The following is a 20,144-nucleotide window of genomic DNA, read 5'->3' as shown; positions in this document are numbered from 1 at the left end:
AAAGCTGTCATGCTGGTAAGGGCAGGGGTAGTCCTTAAAAGGACAGAGTAGATCCTTCCGTTCTGATGATGTGCTTTCACTGTACAAAAAGGAGGAGAGAGGACCAAAACCCCTAATCACTCCTAAAATGTGTTCTGGCAGGAGTTTCATGAGAGATATCTGAGAGAGCAGGAGTTAGATTAGATACTTTGTCTATTCTGTTTATGTCCAGTCATTGCACTGGCCAATGTAATGCAGCCAATGCTCTTCAGAACGAGCTGGACTAAATGCTACATAACTAAATTGCTGGTGTCCAGGCATAAATGCCCTGATCTTGCTTGTGATGGGAAGTTTGTCACAAATGAATGCCAAAAAGTGGCAAAGCTTGCCCACAACACAGTGGTCATGTCCTCCTCCAGGGATGGCTGTTTGCTTCAGAGCCTGGGGGAAGCACAGCACTGTTTCTAGGAGCTCTGTGAGGCTGCAGGCAACCCTCACCCTCAGCTGTGATCATGAGTGTGGTGGCACGTGTAGATCAATATGCTGGGTAGAGTCACCTGGTAGCAGTCTCCTCCACAGAATTTACAGCTTAAATGTACTAGGCGAGAGGGAATGACCTGGATTTTACTCTGCTGGATGTGGTACAATTACATTGGGGATTCCAATGTTTAGTTACTACCCAGCAGCTCCTGCAGAAATTGCAGTTCTCCCCTGGGCAGCTGCCTACCCTTATTGGCAGGCAGACATTCCTCTTCATATCCCCCCTCACATCAAGCTCACCAGCCTTTGTTGTTTGAAACCTGGATGGAATTCATTGGAAACTGTCCTTCTGGAGGCCATGACCAGCCTGGCAGGGCTGGAGGGGGTCACTGCAGCAATCTCTGAGCCAGCAAGGCTCTTTCCCTGGGAACACTGCTGCAGCTCATGCTGGATGTTGCTCAGGCCAAATGTGGCATTACCTGCTGGTACCCTGTCCCTTGCATTTGTGCTGCTAATAGGAAGACATAGCTGGAGCACAGTGACCTTTTTCCTCCTTCTCCTGCCTGGGACTCCTACAGTCACCATGCTGGGCTAAAAACTTCCGACTCATTTCCCAGGGCAGTGCAAGCCTGCAAGATTTGCACTGGGAATTGTGAGATGTGTTCTCACTGTACAGTCTGGGTCTACAAATAAACCATTTTTGTTTCCTTATTAGTTTGTCAGAAATGAAGATTTGCCTTATGCTCACAGTCTTGCATGAACTCTGCAGCTTATTCTTTTAGCCCATAAAGAATTATGTTGTTGTTTTTTTTTTCCCCTAGAAGGTGTGAGACATCCAAGACTTGGACACTTCTGCTCATGAACCAGGGTAGGCAGACAGAAGCAAACTCAGGTCCTGAATGCGACAGAAATTGTAAAGCTCCCAGGAGGTTTTATTGGCTTGATTGTAGTTTCACTTTAACCTGGCTTTCTATGTTGTGGAGCAGAGCTCAGGCCCAAGCAGTTTGCAGACCACACAGTCTCATTCTGTCTGCACAGTCTGTGTCTATACATAGCCACAGAACAGAAACCTTTGTCAATGGGGAGTCACCACACTCTCTGTAATGAACGTTTCTTATGGAAAGGTCTCACTCTGGGGAGGAACCTACTCAACACTTCTACTCCAGGTCAACAAAGTATGCTTTGGTTATCAAAACCACACTCTTTACTGGTTGGGATCCTCCATGGCATGTCCTAAATAGCTGAAAAGGCTTACTCATCAAAAAAGTAATGTTTTGTTCCTTTATTTAATGCTGTTGGAAAAGATTGTTGCCTGTTTTGAAGTAAAAAAAAAATCATGAACAGAATGTGGTAGAAATGGAAACAGTTCTGGGTTGCAGGAGCGTTAAACCAAGATGAGATAATAGTGCAATATGCTGTTGTTGAAAAGCAGCAAACTTTTCTTTTAATTCTAGCTTGCCAAATGATTAGAAGTGAATGGAGCAGAGATTTTTGTGAAATGGACCTCAGTTTATGCTGAATATTCAAAAGGCAGAGCTGTGAAATTTAAGCACCTCCAAAATGTGTTGTTGGCTTCTGCTTTCAGAAATGCTTAATCAAAAATTCTTTTTCTTTTCTAGTTTATGGGCTGTGATGGTGCTTTAGACCTTGCCAAATATAATATTGCAGGAGTGTAGAATTACATGTTCTATGACTTGAAAGACCAAAAAGGCTGAAAATATTGGCATTTATTTCCTGTTGATCCTGAAGGAATACAAGCCTCTGCATTCATGAGGCTAGAAAAGGAACAAGGAGGAACTCAAACCCCTAAATCAAATAAAAGTTTTGGGAAGAAAAAGAACTAGGAGGAGGCACCACTTTAGTGCTGTGCTTGTTTTTGCTATTCTGAATTCTTCAGAATTTCATATTAACTCTAAGTTGCTATTTCTTATTCACTATGACAGAAAAAAGAGGATTAGAATACCTGAAACAAGGTCTATTTGCTTTATGTCAGTCTCTCCTCCCTTAGCTGCTGCCCAGCCATGGAAAAGTCTATAGCTGATTTTATCTTTAGGTTTGCCCACTTAATAGACATTTTTGAGTTCCTGGCTCAGGGTTCCCAGTAACCCCAGTGACTGACTTCTTCTGGATCTCACTCCCTGGGAACAAAGTACCAAGAAGTTAGAAATAACAACTCTTGCTTGGTGTATGCAGGAGTCTTTACTGGGTCTGGCCTTTACATCTTGTTCTGGGCTGTGAAAATCAGAAAAGATGTAATGGTAATAAACCAAATCACACATATGGAGGAATTTAGCAGATGTGCAGGTAGGTACTGGAAAATTCAGCATGTGAGCTGAATAATCTGTGAATAAATGTTGTCCACATCCTTCACTATTTGGCATATTTAGATGGTGCCAGAATATCAAGTAGTCTTTTTCTTTTTAACAGAATGAGGACAAACAGACCTGAATATCTACTGGGGATTAGCTAAAGTTCATCATGTTGCTATATGCACAACAGAAAAGTTCAGCTGGATTTTAATGACAGGATAATAGAAAAACCATATGGAAAAAGAAAAGGGACTGCATTGCAGCCAAAATCCAGAGAAGGCAGACAGCAGCAGCAGAAGGCAGGATACCTTGGGAAACTACAGTGGCAGATATCAAGGCATCAAAGACAGGAATAAGGTATCAGAGTTATGAAGGTCCATAGTGATAAATCCATTGTTGTAAGGCATGTATATATTGGAGAAGGGCGCATATAAATTGGACTCCTGCCAGCTATTTCTTTGTGACTCATGAAAGGAGTGCAGTAATTAAAGTCTAGTTTCACAGAGGTATTTAAATTTGTAACTACTGTTTGGTCAATGGTGATTTTAATGGGTTTAAGGCTTTGTGCAGATGGCTTTTTGCAGAAATCAATCTACTTCTGAGGACAGAGCCACAAGCCAGGCTATGGAATCTACATCCAGTGAGCAAGCATGAAAGCTGGACACCATGTATAAGTGACACTTTTTTGTGTCTATGAGTCTGAAAACCCACTGAAAACATGCATTTTTAAGCAATCAGTGAGAGAGATAAAATTCAGGTGTCACTGTCTGGGGTGCAGTTTGCAAAGAGGTCATGGAGCTGTCAGTCCCTTTTTGACAGCTTTGCTTACACTGGTGCCCAGGTTGCTGTACACTGTTCTCTCAGCCTGCAGGGCCAAGACTGATGGATCAGAAGGGAAGGTTCTCATTATGAACACTATGGTGTCATGACATGATGAAGGACAGCTTTTCCTCGCCTGCAAGGACTCGGGTGCAAATTTTCATGCTTTCATTCAAAGAGTAAAATGGAAATACTGGACTTGAAAATTCGTTCCTGTATGAGGAGGCTTAAGGTAGGAACACAACACAGAGAGCTACACCATTTTGGGGAAGGAAGCTAGAACTAATGGACTGTGGCTGCTGCGTGTTTCTAGCTGCTCCCTAAAGGAACATTGAAGATGAGGATGAAGGACAGCAGGCAAGTAAAGATACCAAAATCTGAGAGACACCATCTGGAAGCTGGCAAAATAAGCAACTGCTTCTGAAAGGTGACTCCAAATTAGGAAAGACTGACTGTATTGAAAAAAAAAAAAAAAAAAAAAAAAAAAAAAAAGAAATGGCTATCTGGATGGACAGTTTGAATTTAGGATAGACAGTCTGAACCCCACCTAGGGAATGTTGCTTTTCTTTATCTGCCCCTGGTGACAAAATTAGCAGCCTCACAGGAAGAGTAAGACTCTATGAGAGGGCTGCAGCTGACTTTCTTACAAGTCCTGTACATACTAAATGCAAAGAATGACCAAACAGGATTTTGAAAACAAATTTTTGGCAGAAGAAATATCAGTTTCAGGAGATGTGAGATGTCTCTGGAAGAGGAGCTGGTATTGACTGGAGACAGTCCATCCAGAGGCAAAATAACCTTTTTCTAGCAGGATTAGAGGGAAGGGCTTTAAAGAGGAGGAAGATCCTCAAAGGAGAAGGGATAATAGAACACCAGAGCTAGTGTTACATACAGAACATCTATGTAAAGATGTTCTGTAAAGAACATGTATGTAAAATTCTTTACATTCTTGTAAATAATCTGGTTAGGGTCTCAGCTGTTCTCCTTCCAGAGGTGCTCAAGGGGATGCAGAGTCTGATAAGCAGATTACTTTACAGAACCAAGCCTTTTAGGCCCAACAAATGGTTCTGATGTTTCACAGGTTGGTACTGATAAAAAGTTTTTTCATCCAGTAAGTGTAATTTACACATCATTCTTATAGATATCTTATAACACAACTTGTTTGGTTTACTTGCTCCCTGTTTGCAACAAAGAAATCAGGGACTTGGGAGCTATGGATGCACATTTCATGCCAAGGTTAAGACACTCCCTGGTCAGACCTCTGGCACGGTGTTAGGGTAATCTTGAGAACGTGGACTTCTGCAGCATGGACCTTAGACAGGAGACCTCAGTCTCTTGGAAAATTTTGTTTTCAGTAAATTTTCTCCAAATCTGAATTTCTCAAACAAAAATTTTATTTTCTACCAACATTTTTTTTTTTAAAGTGCAGACATCTGCCTTACTGAAGAGAGGCTGAAAAATATAAAGAGCTGAATGATAATACTTCAAATCACATTGAAATAAGTCCCAGCTAGATCTCTAGCTCCCTTAATTTCTCAGGGGGTTCCTTGTGCATTGCTGCACCTACTGCTTGTGGATGGTCTTTGGAAAACAAACTCAATGTGGGGCATTTCCTGTCCTGTGTTGTGATCCAGGAGACAATCCTGATATCCTCCAAAATATCAAGCATGCTGGAGATGTTGTTTGAAGTCCAGATCAGTCTTATTTGCCCCATCAGATGAAGTAAATTTATTTGATACAGTCTTTCATGGTTAGCTCTGTTTCATAACGAGAAGCTCTGTGGAATAACAGATCCTAGGGCAGGTATACCAAACTGGGTTTGTTCTGGCAGTGCTGTTGTCAAAAAGAGGAGAAAAAAAGAAAATATTTGGGCAGTGTTGGCCTGCTGCTCTGAGGCTCTTTCTGTAGCTCTTGTGCTACACTTAGCACAATTTGAAAAGCTGAGCACCAGAAGAATGTGAAACAAAGTTCCCTGCACACCGAAGTCATTAATAGTTAATGCAGCTGGATGGCAATGATGTTTCTGATTCATGGAGGAGTTAGATATTTGCTGTCTTCCCATTTGTAATCAAAACTAAACATCCTGCAATTCTCCATTCAGTGTTGCAAGGAGATTGGGTTCTGGATGGATTGCTTGTCAAGCTATTTGGGAAACACAGACCTTGATTATCCTGCTGCCAGGATAGACTTCATTGCACATTAAACTGGCCATAAGAGTGGCCCATCTAGCTCAATATTCCGCCTTTTCTTGTGGTCCACAGCAGATGCCTAGGAAAATAAGAACAAGGTAAATGTATCCTCAGTATTCTGCTGGTTTCCAATGGTCTAAGAATTAGGAAGTCTTTGAGCCAGAAGTGTCATTTTTGCTCCAAGTAGTCCTCAGTGAATTTGTCCTGAGACACTTAGCATCTGTGGCATTATATGGCATGGCTTTCTGTAGCTGGTGTGACCAACCATTGCCTTTGCTCATCTTGAATCTGATACTGCCAGAAATGCAGGAATAGCAGCTGTGCTGATGGGAGAGGAGAAGATCTTTTGGTATCTGAAATCCATGCTGTCTAGGCCACATCTGAGTCAGGTGTGTGTCTTCTCCTATTGGCATAGTTCAGGGCATCTATATTTTGTTTCTGAACAGGAAAAGAGTGCTTTTTTTTTCAATCTACAAGCCATTGTTTGATGAAAATTCAAAATATATATTGTTTCTACTGCTTTTATAGTCTTATGGTTCAAGCAACTGAAGTAAAACCATACTGAGGCGAAAGAGAAGAAAGGAATTAAAAAGGAGAGTAAATAAAGGAAAAGAGAAAGAAAAAGGGAAAAGAAGAGAAAGGAAGAGAAAAAACAACCTATAGCAATCTAATTCAAAAGTATTGAAACAACATTTTACATACATATCCTGTTTATGGTATACATAGAGCATTGAAGAGTTATCTGAATCTTTCAATTGATGTTGCATTCTTTTTTCAAGCGTGCCACTAGTCAGTTCCTATGCCACTAAAAGCTACATCAAAGTTTTATTTTTCCTAAATGTGAACTTGTGCCCTTTAGTTAATGCACAGAGAAGATGCCACAGGGAAACACTGGGGGAGGTGGATGAAATCCTGACTCCACTGGAAGCACAGGGAATAGTCTAGGCTATGCTAGTACAGGGTGAAGAGGTCAAAAGATCATTTCTTCCCTAAACAGGAGTTCACTGTTTTTCTCTTGAGGCATTCCAAAATAATGATCTGCCCCTTCCAAAATAATGGGAGTGGCTCAAAAATGCTTTAAAAATTGGTTTTGGTCTGTTTTTTTCTCATAAGTATGTGCTTTCTGGCCTTTGGGGGTTTCTTGCTTCACATTTTTGAGCTTTAATCTGCAGTTCCAAAACCTAGAAGAGGATATTCTGCCAAAATAGCACCCAAGAGCCTTCACCTCCCTCTGGCAGGTCAGACCTTAAGATAAGCAGAGACTATTAGAATGTCCATGATAAAGCTGAATTTTATCTCTGGTGTGGGCTCTGTGTGTGCTGTGGGAGCAGATATACATTGCCTTGAGCACATGGTCCATAAGGGATGTTGGTTGTCCACTGATTCACTGGACCCAGTGTCCTGCAGCCAGGACTGTGCCATAGGCAGAGGGAAGGAGAGGCTCCAATGCACACAGGGGTCAGACATACGGATGTCTTTTTCATGCAACGTGCAGAATCTGGCTTTCGGGCAGAGCGCGTGCATGGCTTCAGTACAATTACACTTCACCAGCACATCTCCACAAATGAGATGCCACAGCAATTTCTAATCCCCATTGTGCTCTTTTGAGAAATATCAGGAAGCAATTTTAACCACATGGAAAATGAGTATCTTACTGCAAAGTCCCATTACAAATCAGTAATCTACATCAGAAACTGCAGGGACGTGCCAAAACCTTTCTCAAGGACACAAACAGAAAATTAGAACCAGCACTCTACCATGTTTTATCTTACTTCTTTCCAACTGGTCTCCCACGGTGACTGGGTGCAGAAAAATAAGGAGTTTGATTGCAGGAAAAGCTTAGTGGAATGGGGAGAGAGAGATCATTGAGCTTCTTGTTAGTTTGTTGTTTTTTTTTTTTTGCCTGAAGTGGATGTAAAAGTTAATCTGCAGCAAAAGGTCTTACAACAGGAGTATATTTGTGAAAATCACTTGTATCATTTAATTACTGAAATTCTTGTTGCAGCATGATTTTTCTTTTTCTGCTCTACGTGAAGGATGGAAAACAGTTCCTACATTTACCATACTCATACATATTTGGGAATGGGCTAGGATTTGTTGTTTAAAATTAAAACTAAAATCAGCTCACTGCTGCAAAATAGAACAAATGCAATTAAAAAAAAAAAAAAGGAAGTAATGCAAGAAAATGTATTCCAGATAGTGAATTTGAGGGTTTGCTGACAGCTATTACAAAGAAAAACACACCAAAAAATGGTTCATTACATTACTTCTGAGCTGACAGGGAAGTCTTGGTTAAGACAATTTCCTATTTAAGCAAGGAAAGGAATAAATCTAGTCCATTGACTAAAATACGCTTTCTTTAACAGAAAAGAAAAATTGTGTCAGATGTTATCTCTAAGTACACTGTATACAATGCCCATGCAAGCAGAGCAATAACCACAGCTGAAAAGGAGACATCTCTTTTGCAATGAGTTATTTTTCTGGGTGCTGATTGCTGTCTCTTTGAAGAGTCTAGATGGTTACACACGCTGATTTAGGAGAGTTCATTAATGTACTGCCCTCTTCTTTTGCTCTTGTCGGATTCTCCCCCATCATCATTCTCTTTAAACTGAATGATACTCAAATGAACTCTGTGTGCTGTAGTAGACATCTGTAATCTGAGTACATAGCCAAGGCTAATATCCTGGTGGGCTGAAAAGCCTTGCCGTGCTATCCTTTTGATGAATGTTTCAGTAGTGTTGGTTTAGGATACACATATGAAAGCGTTACTCATTACTACTTGTGAAGCTGGGGAAAACTTATCTTCAAGGACAGTTTTAGAGCTCCAAAATCTGGGGATTTTCTTTTGCTTTGTCTTGGTTATGGATGTGAAAACTGTTGATGTAACTACTTTTGTGTGAAAAAAAAAAAAAAAAAAGATGGAAAATAAGGCTTAGCTACAATAGCTCTGCCATGTAGGCTGACAGAGAGATGGAAACAATGGAAGCACCAGTAGGCAAGTGCCCAGGTGGGTCACCCTGCCAGGGAACTCTGGTTCTGCATCATGGCAAGATGGGCAGGAGACAAAAGGACAAGCAAATCATGTGCCAGAACTGAGCTCTCTGCCTTTCTGCATGGCAAGAAATGTGCCAGCAGAGTCCTTTCTGGACTTCCTTAGACTTCAGCCATCTTCATGAAATGCTTTGGGTGTTCAGCAGCCTCAGTTGTTCCCTGCTCACAGGTGGGGTCTAGGTTTCCTTCAGCCATGTGACATCAGCTGTGAGCTGCTCTACTTGTGGAGCAGGAATAGTGCAGCTGAGGAGGCACATACTAGAGATACTGTAATGACATAATATAAAATAAATCAGAGGTGGAAAAGATGGTTTGCTGTATGTATTAGAAAAAATAGTGGGAGTGCACCTGAGATTTAAAAATAAAATAATCTGAAAGAAAGCAATTAATAGATGATTTAACAGCGGCCTCTCGCCCAAGGAGCTATAAATGAAATACTGAAAGGGGAATGGCAACAGGAGGTGGTGGACCTAGCACAAGTTCAACAATCAGTGGTGCTGTGGAAGGGCAAATATTCTTCAGAAAAGCTCTCAGGTAATACCTGTGAGCTCCATGAAAGATAACAGGATTTAGAAAATGTCAATGAGATTAAAAGGAAATGTTCAGCCACCCTCCTAAAGAGAAGGGGGTGCTCAAGGTTAAGGGTACACTTGCAAGGTTTTGCTCATCTGAGGTTTTAAATCTGTCCCCTGTGTTGTTCCCTCTCAAAAGCTTATAAATGTTGGAGATTAGGAGAGTGTTCACCAGTTGTTTTAGATGGATTAACTCCGGCTAAACTCCTTAATGGTGACACAGGGATCTCTAGAGACCTGAATGCTTACAGGGTAACAAAGTAGCAATGACTGCATTTTTTTCTTTGTTATCCCCTTTCAATTTAGCAAATCAAAGCCTTGCCTCTTCTCCTCATCTCTTCCCTGAGAGGGTGATCCTCAAATGAAGAGGCAGTTAAAGGCAAAAGAGAGGCCGTTAATTATCACAGGTCATTTGACCTCCTGTTGTGTCCTTAGCTTAGCTTTGTCTCTGTATGTTGTCTATAAATTCAGTATTTTTCATAAAACAATTGTTTTAATAAAACAATTAAAACAAATTATTGTTTACTGTATTGAAATCTTCATTAGTTTTTTTTTTTCTGATTATCTCACCGTAGAGATGCTTTAGGTGGAAAATGATCCTTCTTCCATGGAAATCAGTGGCAAACCCAGAGAGAGTTGCTAGCCTGGTTGGTGGAAACTGGATTTAATATCTTTTAGAAGCAAGTGCAGCACTGTTATGAGGGTACCTTCTGCAGGCAGGAAAGCCTGATTCAAGAGTCAGATTTCCACCAAGAACGTAGGTAAACTGCCATTTTTTGTCTGTTGGCAGAAGGAGTGAATGAGGAAATATTTGTCCCAACTCCTTGTGTTATGCATCCTCCTGGTTTTACTGCTTAGATTCTGGGTGGACAAAACCAGCTTGCTACACCTCACTCATCTGTTCAGGTGAGGCTGGGGAAAATTCCTGTTTCCAATAGGAGAAACTGCCTAAATAAGAAACGAGCTCCAGAGGTACACATGCAGCACAGCACTGCCTTCTTTGGAAACCTGTGTTAATTTATGCTCCTCCCTCTTCTTCTGCTGTGTATGATGCTTCTGTTAAGAGAAAACCCTTTCAGGGAGGAGCAGCACAGTGACCAGTATTAGCTGATACATTGAATTGAATTTATGTAAACTAAATGAGCAAAGGTGACAAGAGTTAAGATCACACACTCTCCATCTCTAAAAGCTGTGCTTCATGTGGTCATTTTGTTTGGAAATGCATTTTTTATATGTCTAATAGAAAGAATTGTTCTATTAATTTCTGGTTTTAGGTGGAGAGACTTGCATTAGCCCAAGATTACCAGGGGAAATGACAGCTACAGCAGCTTAGAAAGGTATGCATCATACTTACCAGAAATATGGATTAAAGAAATAATCAATCTCTTTGTTGTCCTCACTTAATTATTTAAATATGTAAAATATGAATTGTGATTCATATTTTTTTTCTTGTTGGTACACAATTTTTACCTTGAAAATTGGGTTTTTTTCTGTGAGAGAATATATCTATTTTTAGGAAAAGTAGCCTCTGTTTCTGCGGTAAAAACCCATCAGCTTGCCTCACCGTAATACTAATATTGAGAAAAGAAACAACTCTGAAAGCAGCACACTGTAGCAACTTACAAGTTTACTTGAAGGCTTATTTTTGTTTAACAAGTAATTAAGTTATAAAGGGGCCTGACAGAGCCCCTTTTTTCAAAAATCTTATTTTTAAAGAAAAGCTGATTAGCCTCTTCATTTCTGTAAACAAAAAAGAGGTCTCTTGGAAGCTTTTTAGGCTTTTGAAATTCATTAGGCAGTTACCTAACAGCAGTACTGACATGCTAAGACCCAGTGCTGAGGCACATAATTTGAAAGGCATGAAAGGAGAAAATAAAAATAAGCAAGGGTAAATTGCATTAAATTTTATCAAGCAGAGTTCTAGGGAGGAGGTAGTAGATTCACACTGAGTGGCACTCCAATGTACAGCCCTTTTGGATTCTTCCCTGTGACAGATTTACAGGAAGGGAGCTGGTGAAAATCTCCTTACTGGACTCTGTTGGCGTGGTCACTTGAGTCTCTGGTGCTCAAGGGCAGAGCCCGTGGGATGGGCCATTATCCTGGCCTGTAGCCTTGGCTGTGGCCATAAATTGGAGGCTACATGACCTGCTGTGGCATGTGCTCCTGGTGTCCTTCTCCCCGAAAGCCCTTGGGAGGTGGCTCTGTGGACAGACTGAGGACACAAAAACCTGTGGGTTTATGTCAGGTGACGCAAGGGATCTGTAGTTAAGGCTTCCAAAGGCAGAAGATGTATGCCACAGTCACACTATCAGAAGCAGAGCTTTCAGCCCTTTCTTTGGCCTCCTCCAAAATCCAAAGGGGGAGCAGCACACACCCCTGGAAGGAGTCACAGGTCTGGAGAAAGAGAACAGATGAAGCCCACTCTGAAAACACCTGCTTTGGTGAGTGCATCTGATGTGTCTGTCTGGGATTTAGCTCTTTAGGAGCAAACACCCATCACCTGGAACAAGGTTTGCCCTGGAGCTGATCTAATTAAGTATTTTTCCATCTTGTTCTAAAGGTGTGAGAGCAAGATCGAAGCTGACAAACACAGCCCCTCTGCAGGGCGGCAGGGGATAGGGAAGTGAGGTAGTGAACATTCTGGAACCTGGGTTTGTACCTCAGAACACTCATGATGAACTGAGCAATGCAACAAACTGGTGTGAAATTCGTGGCGTGCTTCTTGGTAAGGAAAATGGAAAAGTTCTGCACCTCCATAGGCAAAATCAGCTCACTGCCAAAACAGAAGACCAGGGAAGTTGTGGACCCCATCCCTGGAGGTGTTCAAGATCAGGATGACTGGGTCTTCTAGCAGCATTGTCTAATGGAAGATGTCCCTGAACTTGGCAGGGGGGTTGGAAGAACAAGATGACCTTTAAGGTCTCTTTGAAGCCAAACCATTATATGGTTCTATGAAAAAGCACTATTGGCTACAGAAAAAAAAAAAAATTAGAGAGAGTTAAACACCATCAGAGGAGACAGATTTTTTTTTTTTTCCGCAAGTATTATAACAGTCAGGCTACATAGGATGCTTTTGTAGGGTGATATATTGTCTATCAAAGGATGCCTTGACAATAAAATTAAACAAAAATCTGTCAGGAGTAGTATGGGATCTCACATGAGATTAGGACAACGTTAGCATTAACGTATTAGATGTGAGCAACTAGGTCATCAACTTCCATGGCTTTTCTGTATGATCTGCAGAAAGATATAGGTTTGTCAGGACATCTGATTTAAAACTCTAGCTTTCTATTTACTATGTAAACCACTGAGACTGTGCTCATTCCTCTGTCAGTTGTATTGTATTTAAATTTAGACACCAAAGTAGCACCAACAACAGCATAAAATCAAGAGAAATTTTCGGATAGTATTTTGCACTCCAGGCTCGGTACTTCCTGGATGGCTGTATCAGGAAATCCTTCAGCATTAGCCTATTTCTTTAATCTGGTGTTATAAGCAGAAGAAATATTAAAGAGCGGTGTTCAGGAAAGGGAATGAAAGTCAGATTCCCACAGCTGGAGAGGGCTCTGGTGTGGGGAAGCAAAGTGCACGTGAAGCCAGGCTGACATGCTGCATCCCTTGCAAAAGGGAATCCAAGAAAATCCTGAATTTGTAGAAGAATCAGATTAAGTTTGACTGAAGCCACCAAAACATATCTCCAGTGCAGCGGGTCTGCAGCCTCAGAGAGCCCAGTCACCTGTAAACCTTGATGCTTAATTACTTTCTCACATATGAAATTAAATTCAGTTTATCTTAATTTTCTACAAAAGGGAGAAATTATGATCTGCTTCTAGGAAAGTTGTATTGTATTTAGACATCAAAGCATTTTCTACCAAGGGAATCCCCCTCAGCTCCACCAGCCTTAGGCCACCAGTGAATGGACACAAACCTGATGGTAAAAATCAGCGGTTTGCCTTGATGGGGCTCCTTCCTTGCTCAGCAGTAAGAACATGCAGCAGTGTAAATCAGGTTCTCCCGACCTCTTCCCTGATAAAATACTGGTGAGGTCAAAGAACAATTTCTGGTTCAAGGACCACATTTTTTCTCACGAACCTTTCTCATGACCAAGTCAGGATACAGCCAAGGGAGGTCACAATGGGAATACGTTTTAAATATGTTGAGGATTGACTGTGGACTGAGCTTCAGGTGTGTTCAGTTCAGCTCATGCCTGTGCATGGCTGTCTTTCTTCTACATCAGCAGCTTCTCTCCAACTGTGTTCACTGGCTGCTAAAGTCAGTGATCTCCACCCTAGTCATGTTAGCATTCACTCTAGGAGCCAGTATTTTATTAAAGATTTCCTTTCTGGATAGTCTTCCTGCAGTTGCTTTTGCTATTGATCCAGTCCAAGAGATGAGATCAAAAATGAGTGAAAGGACACACAGTGCTTCAGTTTTTAAGAAAGTTAATTTTTGTAAGTTCAAAAATTAATTTTATCAGTCATCTGCTGAATTTGATGTGAAAGCTCTTTCTCCTTTCTTTGATCTGAAAATTCAATTTGAAATGAGAAGGGAGGAGAAAATATACTAATTTTTCTTTGTAGACCTTATAGAATTCTTTGGAAAAAGTGTCTGCCAAAGGGACAGTGTTGTGACATTGTGAAGTATGTGCAGCAGCACAGTTTACATTGGTGATTTTGGGTGGCCACCAACAGGTGTTTCACCTTCAGCCAGAGATTATCCCAGCTTGGCACCTGACCCACCCAAAGCCATGCACTGTGACTGTGGGGTGTCACAGGCACTGTGGTGAGCCACAGCACCGTGCACTCTGCACCTGCCCTCCACACCTCCACTTGAACACAGCAGAACTGCTTGTCTCCTGGCTGGGACAAGAGGCTTTGGGACTTAATTTGTGCCCCAGGGCCAGCCCTCCTGATGTGATATTATTTCTGTTGCAAAACACTTCTTACAGCCTGGCTGATGTATTTCCAAGGACCACTTGCTCTTGACAAGGCTCAGATTTGACCAATGTTTCATTAAAAACATGGTGTGACATCCCCAACAAATGACCACAGGCTGGATAAACAAGAAAGATGTGATCAGGTGGTTCATAAGCTAAGAAGTGCTATAGATTATGTCAGCATTGACATTCACCATAGTATATATATTATTCCCTGCTTTTTTGGTGGGGGGAAAAGGCAAGGGAGAGTGACTAATAAGGGCATCTGTTCCTTCAGGAGAGTTCTTAACGTGTAAGGTTTTCCTGCAGTTTGTTATTTCTGAATGATGAGAAAATGTGCAGTAATCTTACACTTGTTATGAGAACTTAATTTCTTTTCCCATTTTAATTTCTACCATTTTCTGCTCTTTAATTCTGCTTCTTCTAGTCAGGTCAGTCTAACAATGTGTAATGCAACAGTAGCTCACTAATTTGCAGTAATGATTAGAAACTCTTTGGAAAATAATTAAATTTGCAAACTAACAAGTAGATAAGCAAATAGAAATGTGCAATTAGTCAAAAGGTGTTTTCAGCTCATTTATGTTGTCGTCCCTGATTTGCTGTTTATGACAATGGCATGTTTTTGAGCTGCTGTACTAAGGCAATTCCTCATGTTCTGCTCAGTAGCCCATGCGCTGTAGCTAGGAGAAATGATGCTATTAATAGGAGACTGCAGTACCTTCCATTAAATCTTAGATGAGAGGTGGAGAGGCTGCCAACTTCTGTTGCAGATTATAAAGTGTGCAGTCTAGCAAGTGCATATTAGCTAGATGCAAGTGCAAATATATTGCCATCTATGTCAGGTACATTAAAATGTCCAGACATCTACTTTTTGCCATTTCTACTGCCATAAGGGAGAAATGAACATGAGTCATTTGGTGAAACCATAACAATGGTAAAGACTTCAATCCACTTTCACCATGACCTGTGGTAATAATTGTTCTTAAAGAAACATAATTGCAGGTTTCCATCTTTGAGCAAAGTGGCATCTTAAATATGCTTCAAGTACCATTATAAATGGAGGTGGAGCATGAACAAAATGGGCTGTCCATACAGAGGGAAATCTCCTCTCTTGCAGAGAGATGGGTGGCACTGACAGGTGCCCAAGTGGTGACAAGGCCAGACACAGCTGCTCAGGAGGTCACAGCGTGGTGGGGTGGTGCAGCATCTCCACCACCCCCCTGCCATCAGCCACAGGTGGGCTGCACAAGCTGCCTTCATCTGTGCTGGCGTTCCTGGAGTCAGTTTTTCCAGAACCATTTGTATGTGGGGGTATTGCACCAAATGGGACATGAATGGCAGCAGCTGCAGGGCTGGCTTTGTTCATGACAGCTGCTTCTGGAAATGCCTAAAGACTAATTAGTGCCCTGGCAAGTCACCTTGCCATCATCTTCGTAGAGATTGCCTAGGGTAGCTGTTTTTTCCTGAAATTCAGAGTTTAAAGAGTACACGGGACAAAAGGTCTGTGAAAACACCAGAATAAATAACTCAATATAATAAATAACTTTATATTTATGGATTTTTTTTAGCATCTCTGATGTGCTAGGTGCTGCACAAGCTCATGGAAGACCCGAAGCCTCTTTTGCAAACAGCTTCTATTTTCATGCCAAAAAGGTTGATTCAAGTAATCCATAAAACGCAGGTGCATATTATCTATATATTTCTTTTAACCTGACTAAAATATTAGCCCTATAATTCAAAATACAACCACAGTGTTAGTTTATGAGTTGATCCACTATCAGGGTTGAAATTCTTTCTTGTTTTTAAATTCATCCCTTAGCAACCTGCCATGTTCTACTCATGACACAGTGAAGTTGACCTCCCATGACAACATGCCAAAAAAGTTTGCTTGTGTTTAAAGAAAATGCAAATATATTATTTCTAGCTTTCTTCTAGGGTTGGAAGATGAAAACAGACTGCCAAACAGTGGAGCATATAGAAATTTAGGACCATGCATCATGGCCATCATCTGCTCTTAGTGTGACTTTCCTACTGTCACACTACTCATCTGTGTGTGCCATTCATTGCCAAGCTCTCACAGAAGCTACAAGTACTGGGCAACCTGCTCTGGTTTTGAATTTCTGTCTTATTTGAGCAGGGGTCAGATTAGATGACCTCCAGAAACCCATTTTAACCTAAATTATTCTATGACCCTGTGATTTATGGCCTTCCCTCTGCCTCGAAGCAGTAACTCTGTTATCACAGATGCAGACATCCAAGCTACTGCACTGGGCACTGGAGCTGGATTTTGCAGTGCACCTATTGACTGCATTTAATTTTCACTGAGATCTTGCAGAGTTGACAAGTCCACACCAGTGTAGCTCTCCAGAGTCCCTCCATAGGGAAGCAGATGGGTCTCACTAATGAGAAGACATTGGTGTTGGGAAACTTCTAGCTATTGACAGCATAAAACCTGGCATGATCACTCCTCCCTTAGGACCAGCCAAGAGAGGATCTCTCTGCTACTGGCACTGCTGGAAGGTTCAGTCACAGCTATGGGAGGAATCTCACCTGAGTTCTTAGTGAAAGGGTCTGCAAAGAGCCTACTAGGAGGAGCTTCCCAACCCCTCTTCACTCTTGTAATCAGGATAGGATTCAAATCAAGTCAAAAGAGATGAAAAAACTTTAATTTTTAAAATTGAGTTTTCTTCATTGAACTGCTGATTGCAGCATGGTTTTAACACATTAACAAATCCTGTGAGACTTTGGGCTTCATCACTTTGCAGAGGAAGCTTTAAACTTTTGCACCTATGTGAAAAGAAAAAAAAAGTTGGGTACTCACAGCTCTGCAATTTAAAATAAGGTTAGTATTTTGCTAGCTACTTACGCCTAATCCTTGCATACGAGAAAGGTTAATGGGATCATTGCAAGATCAAATGTTTATATGGCAGTGGATTAACCTTTATTTCTAGCTCAGTTTTTTGCAAATGTAAACTCTATTCAGTATGTATACCTGCTAGCTACACTATGGCAATATGAGCAACAGTTCAAGCCTTCATTAACTGAGTGTTAAATTACAGTGATAATAATGTAATTTTTAAGCATTTCAATCCTTCTATATTGCCCATTACAACACAATCACAAATGGCAAACTCAAATGTCAAAAAACTTGAGTGAGAAATAAAACTACTTTTTAAACCCACTCTGAGAAGCTGGCCTTGGTATATTTTTATTCTGCTTTGTGGTAGAATTTTGTATCTCCCTGGGGAGGGAGAGATTTTTAGTTTAAAAATATTATTTAGATGTGGCATATTCATTTCTCATCTAGACCGATCTTTTTCTTCAAATTGTCTCCAAAAATGTATCTTACAGGAACAACTTGTAATTGATGGGGATTTCTCTACCTTTTTCATGTTTCTGAAGGATATTCTGAAGGAGTGTTGCATGATCCTGAAAGACAAAGTGGAGGCTTTGTGCTTTATCCTTTAAAATGTAGCTTTAGATTGGGATCAGCCACAAAGAGAAACATCATTTGACATCTGAAGAGTACTCAGCATGGATGGGAAGCCTCTCGTGCTGCACTGGCCTTTGCAGAGCTCAGATGCAGTCAGCTCTCATCTGTGCTTTGCTACACTCCACTGACTGTGCTCACATCCTGCAGTCACTGGGATGCAAGAAGCCTGCGTGCGCTGATCAAGGCTTGAAGCTCCTCTCAGCTATATCAGGTTTGTGAGATTACATTCTTTTCATTCCTTGCACATGTGCAAAATCATTATGGATTATTCTTTCACAGAAAGGGTCCCAAAGTCAATGGTTTTCTACAGCATTGCCTTATTCTGGAATGTCAGCCCATTGCTTTTTTTTTGTATTTTCATTGTCATGTACACTTGCTGTAAAGCTGGGGAGGAGAAGAGGGCAGGCTCACATGAGAAATATTTAAATAATGATCTTTCCAAGAGCTTTTTTCCACAGTGCCTCCACCTGGGTTCCATTTTGTGCAGCCATGCTCAAAGTATCACCCCAAAGTATAAACTGGAGACCCGCTGCTGAAGATGAGGTGGAACTAGACAGGAGCAATCTGTCTACTTACCTTGTTTGAAAGGAGTATCTGAGGAGGCTAAATTGAAATGTACAAATCACAAACCAACCGACAAACAACTTTACAATTAATTGCTAAATAACACTATGCTTGGGTGAGGGTGGATTTATTGGTTAGTGTCTGTTTACAGACTTTGGTTTATCAGTGTTAGGATTCTAACAATTTCATATTGCAGTAAAAATATTTTTTCTTCCTTTGTATGTGGAGCATGAAGGTGAATACAAGAACAAAACCAAATACCAGAACAGGGATTTGTTCAGTTCTGAAAAAAAATTACATGAGAAAGAACACAATCAAGAGCACCATGTGTATTAACTCTGTCCGTATCTTTGGCAATAGAAAAGAAAAATAGGTGCAATACACACTTTTTAAAAGTTTTAATGCAACTTCAGTTAGGTACTATATTCTACCACTCCCAAACTTATTCAAGAAGTCTCATTTGAACTTAATTTCCAAGTGTTAAGACAGATCTTTAGCAGATGAAAACTGACACAGCATGAAGCACCTAGGGAGCATACTCAGGAGGGTAAAGTGAAAAAAACTACATGTATATTTATATAGTTCATTATTTTCAGCTCTGCATCTGATGTTTTTGGCTGTAGACTAGTGACAACCTTGAAAAGGTTGAATTTTCACAGCAGAAGGTTGAGGGTTTTTTCATGCTGTTTAGGGGTAACACATGCCTCATTAGCCCATAATAAACCAAGAAATGTTGTAAATGCTCTAAAGAACATATTTTCTGTCCTCCAAGCAGAACCTGGAAAGAAAGGTCATATTCCTTAGCTCTTAAAACTGTTTTGATCCCTGCAAAAGTATTGTCCTCTATGTGGCCTTCATAATTATGTGAGTTCCATCAAGCAAAAAAAGGATGTGATTCTATAATGGTTAAGGATACAATTGTATAATTCTGTGACATGAACCAGCCTTGAGCATAACTTAGGCCTAAATTATGGATTGTGTCCAAGGTGCTGCTACTCATTTCAAATATGACTCCATGCCCTCTGAAGTACTTGAGGTGGCTGAAGAGATGTACTTGTTATGTGTCCAACTCTCTGATGAGCAAGGCTGTACACCTAAACGTATTTCATTGCTAGCAGGGGACAGGTCATCGCCTGCTGTGCCCTCAGCCAACATCTGGTGATGGGTGAGGTCACAGGACTGTGGGGGTGAAATAAGGGGGTGAAATAAGGGACTGCTCCAGGCCTCAGCAGATGTCTGAGGGGACATTTGGTGTGGGAGCATCCAGCACTGGGGAACCATCCAGGACACTAAAGGAGTACAATACAACATGACCTTGCTAAAGGTTGTGTGCACTTAAAAGAAGAATCCTGCACTGGTCTTGGGACAGTCCTTCAATTAATATTCTTCCATGCACCAGTCTTAGTCAGGCATGGTTCAGGCAGCTACTCTTTATCTATCCTTCTTGTTTCCCAGATACGTAATTAGCTTTAGACTGTTGTATTTGTATCATTTGATAAAGATAAACCTCCAAATCATCATCATATTCATGAGAGACCAATCCATATTATTACTATTGTTGCTTTTAAGAATTCAAGAATAATCAGAGAGATAACAAGTCTGGCTATTCCCTATCATCTACTGAGAAAGGTTTACAATCCTTCATTTAATATAGGTCTAGACTGGGAAGGCTACATTAAAAAAAAAAAAAATCTTGAATGGTTTCCAAAGGATAGCCATGGGCACTTGAGCATAGAAAAAAGTCTTGGACAG

The 20,144-nt window shown here is 40.9% G+C and overlaps 1 long non-coding RNA gene across 1 annotated transcript; it reads left to right on the top strand.

The window, feature by feature from the left end:
- Window positions 1-4,062: 4,062 nt before the first annotated feature.
- On the top strand, window positions 4,063-17,502 carry LOC140684569 (uncharacterized). The gene is made up of 3 exons (XR_012057001.1): window positions 4,063-10,736; window positions 15,904-15,998; window positions 16,271-17,502. It is a non-coding gene; the product is annotated as an uncharacterized lncRNA (long non-coding RNA).
- Window positions 17,503-20,144: the final 2,642 nt, after the last annotated feature.

The sequence above is a fragment of the Taeniopygia guttata genome, chromosome 1 (genome assembly GCF_048771995.1).
Source record: "Taeniopygia guttata chromosome 1, bTaeGut7.mat, whole genome shotgun sequence".
NCBI lineage: Eukaryota > Metazoa > Chordata > Aves > Passeriformes > Estrildidae > Taeniopygia > Taeniopygia guttata.
Note: the sequence above shows the minus strand (reverse complement) of the source record. Positions and strands in the feature narration are given on the sequence as shown.